The 13451-nt window shown below is 41.0% G+C and overlaps 1 protein-coding gene across 17 annotated transcripts in view; it reads right to left on the bottom strand.

Annotated features, from left to right (window-relative positions):
- rho-5 (rhomboid-5) overlaps positions 1-13451 on the bottom strand; it is a 1371034-nt gene that overhangs the window by 671091 nt on the left and 686492 nt on the right. The gene's annotated exons all lie outside the window — the stretch shown is intronic.

The raw sequence follows: 13451 nt of genomic DNA, 5'->3' as shown, positions 1-13451 counted from the left end.
CCCCTTGGTGTGGATATCGTCCTTCATGACTTCTATGTAGACGATTTAATATCTGGTGGAAACTCAGTTGAGGAAGTGATAAACATCAAGCAGCAAACCTCCAACCTTCTTAAGAATGGCAACTTTCAGCTACGTAAGTGGTGTTCGAACAACTTGGAAGTTTTTCGCAATATTCCCAATGCCGAGAGGGAAGAGTTCTTAAAATTCGATGACGGCACTGAAATCACAAAGGCGCTGGGACTTGTTTGGGATCCTGCCAAGGATAAATTTTTATTTTCATTCACACCACCACCAACCTCTCGTAAACATTCTAAACGCTCTGTCCTATCCACAATTGCTCGGTTTTATGATCCACTTGGATTGATAGGTCCAACACTAACTAAAGCGAAAATCATAATGCAACGGATGTGGAGGGATAAGCTAGAGTGGGACGAAAGTTTGCCACTGTCGCTAGAAACGACCTGGTCGGGATTCGCAAAGATTTCGCAGCTGTGCAACGTTCTGCATTCTCGCGTTATGTATTACTACCGGGAGCCAGCAACGAAATCCATGCGTTTTGTGATGCAAGCCTTGAAGCATATGGCGCTTGCATTTATACCCGGTCAATCAAAGATGACAACATTTAAACACATGTGCTGTGCTCGAAGGCTCGAGTTGCGCCTCTGGAGACACTTACTGTTCCAACGTTGGAACTTTGCGCTGCAGCATTGCTCGCGCAGTTAGTGGGAGAATTAACAAAAATGGATCTTTTCAACTTTCGTTTTTATTGCTGGTCAGACTCGTCCGTCGTACTGTCGTGGCTCCGAGAAGAATCGTCTAAATTCAACGTATTTGTTGCAAATAGTGTTTGCGCCATCCAACAGCAGACGCGAGACATGGAGTGGCGTTATGCCCCTACAGCCATTAACCCAGCTGACATGTTGTCAAAGGGCTGTACCACGAGACCTCATTGCCTCAACGCTCTGGATACATGGACCATCATTCCTTAAAGAAAGCAAGGAGAACTGGCCCAAAAGCCCTTTGGCTCCGATAAAACTTCCTGAAGTTCGTCAAAGGGTTTTGCTTACAGTCAACGATAAGGTCGACATAACGCTAAATTTCAAGTACACCAACTCATTCTCTTTAGTGCAGCGGATTTTTGGGTACGTAAGTAAATTCATCAAATTCAAAAACTTGGCGACAACATCGCAGCTTACATCTGAAAATATTCATCACGACAATCAGTTGTTAATTCGCATTATTCAAAGGGCTCAGCTGTGGTCTGAGTATGCTGCATTAAAAAACAATTCCTGTGTCCACGCTTCAAGCAGTATTGCCTCAATATCTCCGTTTCTTGACGACTTCGGTCTCATTCGAGTCGGTGGGCCTTTAAGGCGCTCAAATCTTGGCTTCGAAGCGCAACACCCATGCATTCTTCCTAAGGATCATCCGCTTACATTTGCTATAATTACTTACTATCATCGCAAGAATCATCATGCAGGCCCTCAATCTTTGCTGGCTTCCATTCGGATGGAATTTTGGCCTATTGGCGGGAGGAAAACTGTTGCAAGAGCATTGCGAAAGTGTATCATATGTTGCAGATCAAGACCACGGCTAGTCGAGCACATAATGACTGACTTACCCATTGAACGCGTTCAGGCGTCGCGCGCATTTACCATAACCGGCGTGGACTACTGTGGTCCCTTTTACTACAAACCTGAAATTCGTAGCAAATCACCGCAGAAATTCTACGTAAGTATTTTTATATGCTTTTCAACAAAGGCAGTTTGGATGGAACTAGTTAAAGACCTCTCAACGAGTGCATTTCTTCAAGCGCTGAAGCGATTCATTGCCACACGTGGCACACCAAGCTGTATTTGGTCTGATAATGCCACTAATTTTGTAGGTGCTAGAAACGAACTGGAGGACCTTCGTCGGCTACTCCTCAGCGAAAGACATCGCGATAAAGTTCACAATTTCTGTCTAAGTAATGGCTTCGACTGGCGGTTTATACCTCCCCGCTCGCCACATTTTAGTGGCTTGTGTGAGGCAGCCTTCAAAATGGCCAAGCAACATTTTTATCGCTCAGTGGGCTCTGCGCTTCTCGACTTTGATGAACTACGCACATTGGTATGTGAAATCTCAGCTGTAATTAATTCTCGTCCTTTTGTACCAATTTCAGAAAATCCAGATGAGCTAGACGTACTAACGCCGGGGCACTTTCTGATTGGTGGTCCGCTCACAGAATTACCTAAGCCTGATCTTACTCATCTCAACTACAATCGACTTGACCGTTGGAACGCGTTACTCAAATACAACAAGTCCTTTGGTAGAGATGGAGTCAAGAATACCTTACTCTTCTCTAACAGCGTACCAAGTGGCGTAAACCAGAGGCAAATATTAAGGTTAACGACGTTGTGTGCATAAAGGATGAAAATACGGCACCCCTAAACTGGCCATTAGCTCGCGTAACAGATATCATTACTGGGTCAGACGGCGTTGCACGAGTAGCTATTCTACGAACATTTACTGGTACTACGCGTCGAGCAGTAAGTAAACTGTGCGTCCTGCCCGTCAACGATTCTGTTGAAAACCCGAATCTTTCAACGGGTGGAGGATGTTCGGAGCCACAAGTGACACCACTGCAAGATGGGAGAAATAACTTTGAGTAGCCCTGTAATAAATGTATTTATCATATTGTAACCTGGTCACCTTAGTATAACAGCTGAACTCATATCATACAAAACTTTAACTAACTGTTGCCACACTCATCATTCGGCTCTTGAACATATGTAAGTATGCACACAATATGCACATAAATATAAAAATATGTACGTAAGAATATGTATTCATTTGTCTAATGTATAAAGTATGTATGGCTGGGCATATAAGAATATGTACCTATTTGCCAAAAAAAAGGTGATATATTGGAAGGCTGCAGTTAGTTAAAGAAATTAGCATATGTACATATGTGTCCCAGTTTGCTTCGCTGAGACAATTTTAGGCAGCAACATTGCAATACAAATTGATTTTTTTTTATTATTCCTTTTTGATCGTTCTGAAGCCTACGGCCACGTAGCATCGTATATGCTTATGAATTATATTTAAAAATAAAAATTGTTTAAAGTTGAAATTTATTGCGGTTTGTGTTTTTTATTAAAACAATTAGTTACCAAAAAAGCTTGGTAGCTCAACAATCAATGTTTGGAGAACTTTACCTCCGCGTTCCATTATTTGCCTTTGTCAGCATTGTATCCAATTTTAGGTAACTTTTTCTTTCGTATTTCGCTTTCCAATAAACATATGGCAAACAACTGTTTTTCAGTCCTGCCTTACAAACACAGAAGCTCACATGTATTATATGGTTGCCACATTTCGATAAACTTTGTTGTTGTTTTTGTAGCGATAAAAACTCTCCCGAAGATTTTGGGTAGGGTTATCGATGTTGAAGGTTCCTTGTCGGATATCGAATCAGTTTGATATTTTAGTTGCTTCTTACGACAGGCATACCTGCCACGGGTATATTCTTAGCCCGCTAACCCGCTTGGGGGATAAACTTTCACAGGCCTTTAAAGTTCGTGTAAAAAACCGGTTAACCAAAAAATTAAGATTAAACCGGTTCGAATAAACGGGATCAATTAGTCTAGTGAAAATACAAGAAACTCACTCATTCTCAATCCTTTTGTGCTTCCAGAAACGTAAATCAATTTGAATTGTGACACTAGTACTCTGCGCGTGCGGCCGTACGTCCCCAAAAAATTTCGTACGCAAAAACTAAAAAAGTTTCACAGCTTGCCTCATCCCGGCGTTCATTCTACAACCAAATTAATGACCACCCCACTTGTTTGGAAAGGTTTCAAAAGGACGTTAACAGTTTTGTACGCAGCTGTGAGACATGCCAGCTCTCGAAAGTTGAATGACATATTCGATCATCACCTCAAAGAGAGATTTCAGAGTTGCTTTTAAACCAGATGTTGGTATTTGCCAGTAAAACTCGTCGTCTAACGAACTTCGTTAATAATTCCAGGCGAATTTTTTTTAATCAGCTAACCTACAAAGCCGACATGCGAAAGACTTCGCGAATCGCTGCAAAAATTACGACCAACTGACGTCGCCAACAACGTTTGTCTCGCCAAAACTACTGACATAAACTCAGGTTTTTATCAGATATGACTCCGTCTATCCTTCGATAACGCATCCTTACGATGGCCCCTAAGCTGTTACAAGTAAATATACGAAATAATTTACCGTCATCGTCAAAGGTCGTTCGTGCAATATTAGCATTGATCGGCTGAAACCTGCCTTCATCGCACACCCCGTTTTCGAAACATCAACCTCTTTTCCAGGAAATCCGCAAGAAAGTATAAAAAGATCAGCTGATCCCTCACGGAAGAACACTCAAGCAAATGTCCACATGTCAATTCATCCAGAGAAAAGTCATAGTACACCTCGACTCGAATTGAACCAATTCTACAGATTCAAGATAATATCAAGGAAGTTCCGACTAAAACTTCCCGCACTGGTCGAATCTTCCTCAACGTTACAGATAGCTTCCATCTGGAAGGGGAGTACTGTGGAGTACCCTGTGCAAACGCCTTTTCAGCATATCATATTTTTGACATTCTTCTTTTTTGCTATTAACTTTTTTTGTAAGCTTACAGCTAGTAAAACAGGACTTTGTTAATCAGTTCGCTGTCTTATATCGTTTTCATTTCTGGCAAAAGTGTTACGCTTTTTGTTGCGCAAGGGTTTTAAATATATGTTGTTCTATTCTAAAGACCAGACAACACCTCTACGGGGTATTTCGTTCTTTTGTGAAAATTGTTGCCTGCTAGCAACGCAAAAGCGTTGCACTTTTACCCTGCATAAAATGATGGTGTAAGCCTGCCAAACCAGCTGATCGTAAGAATTTGTTTTCGTAACTTCACAAATTTTTAGAGAAGAAGATTGAAATGAAGGCAATAATTGTTAATGAATTTTTATTAATATTGGCAACGCGCTTGTGAGAACCAGCTGATACACGGGGCAGCCATTTATGTTCTTTGCATGCAGTAAAAAAGATGACACTTTTAAACTATTAAGGTTTTTCCACTTATTCAGGTAAACATTTTTTTCTGAAAAGAAAACGCGATAACATTCATTGGTTTTAAACACGCGCTCAAAATTTTCTTAATTTATAGTTTGATAATAACTAATGTAAATAAGTAGCTAGTACAATTCTATCGATAATTTATTTTATTTGCAACGAATATACAATGAGGTAAGGATCTTTCATTTCTAGTGGTGATCAAAAATAACGCGCCATATATATGCATAATATATATCCCATACAACCGATTGTTGAGATAAGAAGCTGTTCTTAATTTCGTCCCCATATCTCCTAATGGACTGAAGCTGATTGACTTTGCCGGTGCTCGATGCATGGTCATATCCAGCACGAGGTTCATGCATAAAAAGACACATCAAGCTACATGGCTGTCCCTCGATCGAAATACTCGCAATCAGATCGACCATGTTGTGATATATGGACGGCATTCCTCCAGTTTTTTAGATGTGCGCACGATCCGAGGACCTAACATCGACTCGGACCATTATCTTGTCGCAGCCAAAATACGCTCCCGTCTCTGCGCGGCTAAAACCAAGGAACAAAAAACACAAGGAAAGCTAGACGTCGAAAGGCTGCAATCGCAACAGACTGCCAATGATTTCGCAACTCGACTCTCACACCTGCTCTCTGAGAGCACAACTCAACCCGACGGAATGCAGAAGAAGTGGGAGCATATCTCCAATGCCCTTCGTACTGCCGCCGCGGAAAAAATTGGTTACCGACGACTACGGAAAAGCAACTGGTACGATGAAGAATGCCGTGTTGCAACCGAAAGAGGAGTGTGTGAACGATACCGCGAAAAGGATCGAGACACATCACCTCTTCGTCGATTTTAATGCCGCATTCGACATCACGGAAAGGAGCTGCCTATATGCCGCTATGTCTGAATTTGGTTTCCCCTTATACCGCTGTGCAAAATGACGTTGAGAAACACCATCAGCTCAGTCAGAATTGGGAAGGACCTCCCCGAGCCGTTCGAAACTAAACGAGGTTTCAAAGAGGGTGACCCCATATCGTGCGATTTCTTTAATTTGATGCTGGAGAAAATTATACTAGCTGCAGAATTTAACCGCTCTGGAACAATATTGGACAAAAGCGTGCAATTACTAGCATATGCTGATGACATTGGTATCATCGGCCTAAACACCCGCGCCGTAAGTTCTGCTTACTCCAAACTGGAAAAAGAAGCGGTAAAGATGGGTTTGATGGCGAATGAGTACAAAACGAATTACCTGTTGTCACCGAGTAAAGAGTCAGCGCATATGCGCTTTTGCAACCACGCTACTGTTGGCAGCTATAATTTCGAAATAGTAAAAGACTTCGTTTATTTGGGAACCAGCATCAACACTAACAACAACATTAGCTCAGAAATCCAGCGAAGAACCACTCTTGCCAATACATTCTACCTTGGATTGGGTAGGCAATTGAAAAGTGAAGTCCTCTCTCGGCAAACAAAAATCATACTCTACAAGTCACTTATCGGACCCGTCCTGCTATATGTTGCAGAAGCATGGACCATGACAATATCAGATGAAGCGGCTCTGGGAGTGTTCGAGAGAAATCTTTCGAAGAATTATGGACCTTTGCGCGTTGACGATGGCGAGTACCGAAGAAGATTTAACGATGAGCTGCACGAGCTCTACGCAAACATCAACATAATCCAGACTTGTTATGCGAATGAAAGATGACGCTCCGGTCAAGAAAGTTTTTCTATCGGCACCCGCCTATGGAAGCAGAGGTAGAGGGCGACCCCCACTCCGCTGGAAGGACCAGGGGGAAAACTATTTGACTCCCTTGGTGTGACCAATTGGCGCCGGTTATCAGAGAGAAGAAGCAACTGGCGCGTCTTGTTGGAAGGCCATAACCGTTTAAACGGTTAAGCGCCAATTAAGTAAGTAAGTAAGATTAAAATTTTACCAAATGCTTGCATATAGAGCCTACATTTTTTTCTGAAAATATTTTAGAAATCGGTTGTATGTTTAGTATATATCGCATATATACTAAATATTGTTCAGATAAGAAGCTTTTCGTAATTTGGGCAGCCTTGCGTCAGCCATCCACCTTCTATCGTGGATCTAAGAGCACCTTAGAAGCGCAGATATGGAAATAGGTAGTATGTTCCCTCTGTAATTGACGATGCTATGCTACAATGCCCGTATGGACTGCGCTCAAGCTCCGACCCTCTTTGCAATTGTTAACGCTATTTATTTGCCACCAAGATTGTAGGCAAAATGGCATACAGTGAAGCCACCAAAGTTGCTTTCAGGTCTCTCGTAATTCTAGGCATTGATAGCCTGGATACCCTCTCTAATCAAGTTCGTTTTTGTGTTTCTGTCCACAAAACAAGGACAACGATGGACTTGAAAATCGCTGAGAATGAAGACGATAATTCTCACGTACAACCAAGCATTCTTCTACATGCATAAAGTGCTGTCGAGACCTTCTTCAACCTCTCCTTCACGTTGAGCCTCGGCGCAAACTTATTGCCTAGAATGATTTCAAGTTATTTTGTGCAAGGTTTCCCCACAACCCCCGTAGGTTTCGTGGCCTCATACAATCGCTATTGTGAAATATTCTTCCTGCAATTTAACATGCAGTCAATGGAATGGCTGAATGTACTTCTATGAAGTTAAGACCATCCATGATCGCCCGTATAGATACATTGTTGAAAGCCTCGGAAATGTCTAAGAAGATTCCTAAGGCATACTCCTTATATTTTTGGGGGCCTTTCTCTATGTTTATTACAACCCTATGCAGTGTAGTGTCTACCGACTTGCCTTTGGTGTACGCATTTTGTGTTGTGGAGAGTAGTTTTTCATCCATGTTGGACTTTATGTGTACATATCAGCCTATACAAGATTTCGAGCAGAAGGCATGTGCTTTTTGGAATACACGTGACTGATCTTCCCCGCACTTGGTAGAAAAGCTAAACGATAAGCTCTCAAAGAATGCGGTACATGATTCAGGCTTATGCATCTATCAAATATTATTTCATTCCACGACCACTCCACTTGAAATTTGTAGCATGGCTGGGAATATACCATCAAGGTACGGCGATTTAAAATTAGAGAAAGTCTTCACCGGCCTTCTTTCCTTATTAGTCCCTGGATTTGTTTCCCCTTGCTAGGGCTTTAATCAACCCCGCTGTTTCGTTGGAGCACTCGATGCCCGCACTGAAATTTTTCTATGAGACTGTTTTCGCCCTGGAACCTTCACACTTATAGATTGTTAACAGAACCCTATACTCTTCCTGGCACGCTTCGCCGCTTAAACATTTCGTGTACCTGTCTTCTTAGAAGACTTGGCTCATTGCTCCACAATGGCAGCCTCTCATTTCCTCTAAATCTTTTTAGAGGGAAAGGAATGTTTTAAGGAGTCATAAGCGACTTTGTAGGAAGTCGTTAAACTCCTTCAGTCCTCCATATTGGAAAACTCTTTGGGTGTTCCAGTTTTGTTTCTACTTGTTTCTGGAACTTCGTCCAGTGGGGTTCTAGAGGTTCCTCCTTTCACAACGTTTTAGGGGGGTGTTGTAGCTGATATATGCATGGTCGGAGTAGGACGGTCTAGTTCTTTCACCTAGGGTTTATAAACGTTCCTCGCTTCTACACCCTCTTTAAGGGGTTGCTGAAGCTGATATATGCATAGTCGGAGAAGGATAGTGTGCAACAACCATCCAATTATACCGTGATATATCACGCTCAGAGCTCAATGTATATATTATAATATCAAAAAGATTGCTGCATAATGGACCAACATATGTGGGGACACTGTTCCTGTTGGCTATCTGCAAATTGGGGTGCAGGATGTAACATAGGTCGACTTCGCCCACTTCTAGTCTGTTTGTATTGTTATCCTTGGAATTTCTTTTCCTGAGTAGCATATACATTTTTCCTGTACCCCAGGACATTTTGCCAAACTGCGTGTACAATATGTCCTCCACCTGCTTGTTTATTTGGAAGATGTAGAATATACCCTCCTCCGTAAGCCGAGGTACAGTAAGTACCTTCCAATCCTGTGTCGTTATATTCGGATTCTGACTCCAAAAAAGTCGCAGCGTATCCTCACACCTCACCATGCATGGTTCCCAGATTTTAACTTTAGGTACCGTGGCGATCTGCGCTTTATCCACCAACTCAAACCAACAGTTCGTGTCTTGCCTTTTGAGGTTGGGAACTACTTCCTCCAGACATCGCAAGCTCGCGGTGTTGCCGCACGCTACAATTTTCAAACAAAAGAACGCATCTCCGAGAAAGTCGGAGTCTTAGCGTTATATCCATTGGGCTTGTCTCCTACTGCCGTGATTTTCCCATCCCAGCTTTTAACATCCACTCTCTGACTTGCAGCTTCGAAGGTAGTTACCACCTCGCAATTGGGACCCATCTGTCTTACCGCTTTAGGCGTAGCTGTATTTTCTATACAGCTGCCTTGCTTTGTGACCTTGGTACTCGGCCATCCTCCGCCATCCGCCGAACGTTGCCTCATCATCTTGCCGTTCGACGAACTACTTCTACCTGGTCATCGGCCCATTGTAGTCGCTCGCTCTCCAATTTTGTTGGGTCTACCACTGCTCTCAAGCGTTGGACAATTCTTAGTGCTTCACGGTACTGAGACAGAGGTCTCCTACTTCCTCTACTCGGACCCTTCTCAACTCTACATCTCCGCTTACATAGGTATGCTTTTCTAACACGGAGATCATTGACACTCTACTTCTCTTCCTCACCGAGTCCGGCGCATTGCTTAATGCGTTTTTCTTCCTTGACTTGCGACTCAGACCTGCCTTTCTCATATTCCTTATTGTAATAAGATATAGAGTCCTTCATCTTTGTCGTACGACAACCTGCATTACAAGAAGGGCTCAGCGGTCTAGTATTAAATATGGGGAAAGAACCGTCCGACACAGCAGCGCCCCTTACTGTGGTAAGGTCATCAATACCTCCGAGGTGGCCCAGTATCGCGAAGACTCCGTTGGAATACAGCCGAATATATCCCCTGGCTGCAAATCGTCCAATAAGCACGGTCCGCATAACACCTTGGATTAGAGAGTGTGCAGTTCTGGGTCACTGGCATATCTCGGGGTTTAGAACTACTCGAGGCAAAAAAAATCTGCAAACATGGAATTTTGAATACGCCCTTAAAATCTGGGATTTGGAACCAAAACCTCATTTTTCATAAGCGAAAACATATACAGGTATGCAAATTTCCCTCTGTTTATTCTTCAAACGATTTTTAGTTTATTGAATAGAGTACGTTTTTGTGCTGATGTTCAAAGTTTTATTGATATAAATATCTAAGAAATAGGACAAATAAAACCAAAAACATAAAAATTTTCGTTTGTTTGTTTAATGGGATATTCAATTTATACTTATTATTTAAGAATTCATGAGCTTAACACCAGCTTATAATAATTGAATATTCAATTATAATGTTTTTCTGAGAGAAACTGAAAAGAAAGAAAGAAACATTTACTGATATATTGTGATGGTACCATTTCGAAAACCGCCACGTTATCATCATCAGGCAATTTCGTAATGCTATCAAATGTTTCACCGAGATTCGAACCGCGAATCACGTGGTGAAACTGCAGTTGCCTTAACCATTAGGCTGACCTGCTTCTATTCGTTTCCTTGCTTAATTGGATAATAAACTGAATTAAGCAAGGAAACAAATACAAGCAGGATAGCCTAGTGGTTGTAGCGACTGAAATTATACCTTAAGTTTTTCAACTTGTTAAATAATTTTATAATTTAATATTTAAGCAGGCACTCATTCATTCAACTGTTTTGGTTCATCCCGAGCTCAATGCTGAGATTGTTTTATGTACTGATGCAAGTGAGATAGCTGTCGGTGCTGTTTTACATCAACTCAACTGAGCCTCTTGGTTTTTTTTTCTAAGAAACTGTCTGATACACAAAAAAAGTATACCACTTATGACCGTGAGCTTTTTGAGCTATTTTCGGTTTGCATTGGAAGGCAGAGATTTCGGAATTTGGACTGATCATAAACTCCTTACATATGCTTTTCACTAAAAGCGTGATTCTTCATATCCACGTCAAATTAGGAATCTCGATTTCAATGGACAGTTTTCTACTCGCATCATATATGTACCAGGGAAAAAAATATAACTGCGGATACGTTATCTCGCATTAATGCTTTAAAATCAAGCGACGATGTTATTAATTTTGAACATATTGCAGACGCGCAACAAAGTTGTCCAAAATTACAGAATTTTTTCAACTCATCCACAACTTCCCTGAAGCTAAAATCTGTTCAACTACCAGGCTGCTCAAAACAAATTATATGCTATTTTCAACACCGTTCACTTCGACCTTTTTTACCAAAGTTATGCAGAAGTAATGTTATATTGAAATTTTACAACATTGAACATACAAGTGCCAGATCAACTTCCAACACCATTCGGCAACGTTTTGTATGGCCATATATGCAAACAGATATAGCACGCCTTGTAAAAGGTTGAATCCAATGCTAGCGGTCGAAAGTTGGTAGAATGTGACACCTATGGAAAATATTGTTTGCCATCACAGAGATGGCCCACTTCCATCACCAAATGGCTTTCGATATTGCCTTACAATTATAGATCGCTATACTAGATGGCCTGAAGCAATTCCGATCACAGATATGAGCGCGAGAACTGTCGCACAAGCATTAACCAGCGGTTGGTTTTTCACGTTTTTGGTGTCCCGGTTCGTTTGACTACTGATCAGGGAAGACAATTCAGTTCAAATCTTTTTCGTGAACTTTGACGGATACTAGGAATTGATCATCTTCGAACCACTGCTTACCATTTTCAGTCCAATGGAATTGTGGAACGTTTCTATAGGACTTTAAAAGCATCGTTAATGTGTTTTGATACTCTTAAATGGACTGAGCATTTACGATAGTTCTGTTAGGCTTAAGATCAACATTTAAGCCAGACATCGGATACAGTCCCTCACAAATGGTTTATGGCACTGCACTTAAATTATCTGAGAAATGTTTATTGATAGCCCTTTCAAGCCGCAAGATGAATTTGTAAAAGAATTTACTCAGCTAATGAAAAATGTCCGCCCTCAAACATATTTCATCATTCAACCAAAAAACCGTTCGTTAATAGAAAATTAAATGATGTTTCACAGGTTTTTATTCGTACAGACAAAATACGTTTTCACTGGTACCAGCCATACGATGGTCCATTTGAGATAAAGAAACGTTTTTCTAAATTTTATAAAATTTTAGTTAGAGATCGAGTTTTGAATATTTCAGTTGCTTTCATTACAACAGATTAAGCCTGGCAGTTCGACTTCCAAGAAATTTGGTTATTGCAAATCTAGCGGGGAATGCTGTAGCGACTGAAATTATACCTTAAGTTTTTCAACTTGTTAAATAATTTTATAATTTGATCAAAGTAACTTTTCCTTGTAATATCAAATTGTGAGAAATAAAATTATTAGTTTTTCAGAAGTTCTAAAGAGAACATCTTTTGTGAATATAGTACTCGTCTATACGGTTAAGGCAACTGCAGTTTCACCGTGTTATTCGCGGTTCGAATCTAGGTGAAACCTTTGATAACTTTACGAAATTACCTGACGATGATTACGTGGCGGTTTTCGAAATGGTACCATCGCAATATGCCAGTAAATGTTTCTTTCTTCCTTTTCAGTTTCTCTCAGAAAAACATAGGTAATAATTGAATATTCAATTATTACAAGCTGGTGTTAAGCTCATGAATTATTAAATAATAAGTATAAAAGTTTTCAGTTTGACTAACTGTTTTCTTTTACTATTTTAATGTCAATATGGATAAAGAAGTAAGTGTAAACCAAGAAGCTATAAATAAATTTGCGTTTAAAAAGTCATAAATATAATAAGTCCATTGAAATTTAGCTAAGATATTCGCACTTGACCGACGAAGATTTAATGATGAGCTGTACGAGCTATAGGCATACATCAACATAGTCCAGCGAATTAAAACGCAGCGGCTGCGCTGGCTAGGCCATGTTATGCGAATGAAAGATGATGCTCCGGCCAAGAAAGTGTTTCTATCGGAACCCGCCTATGGAAGCAGAGGTAGAGGGCGGCCCCCACTCCGTTGGAAGGACCAGGTGGAAAACGATTTAAATTCCCTAGGTGCGACCAATTGGCGCCGGTTGGCGGGGCGAAGAAGCGACTGGTGCGCCCTGTTGGACGGCCATAACCGTTTAGACGGTTAAGCGCCAATTAAGTAAATAAGTATTCGCATTTGACCATTTCTAGTCGACAAATATTTTTTTTTAAGCAGATAAGATTCAAAAGAAAAATACAAGATAGTTTGTACTGCTTTCTTTTGTGTCTTCATAGGAAATTGTTGAATACACCAATTGTTCGGCCG

The sequence above is a fragment of the Eurosta solidaginis genome, chromosome X (assembly GCF_040869045.1).
Source record: "Eurosta solidaginis isolate ZX-2024a chromosome X, ASM4086904v1, whole genome shotgun sequence".
Lineage (NCBI taxonomy): Eukaryota > Metazoa > Arthropoda > Insecta > Diptera > Tephritidae > Eurosta > Eurosta solidaginis.
Note: the sequence above shows the minus strand (reverse complement) of the source record. Positions and strands in the feature narration are given on the sequence as shown.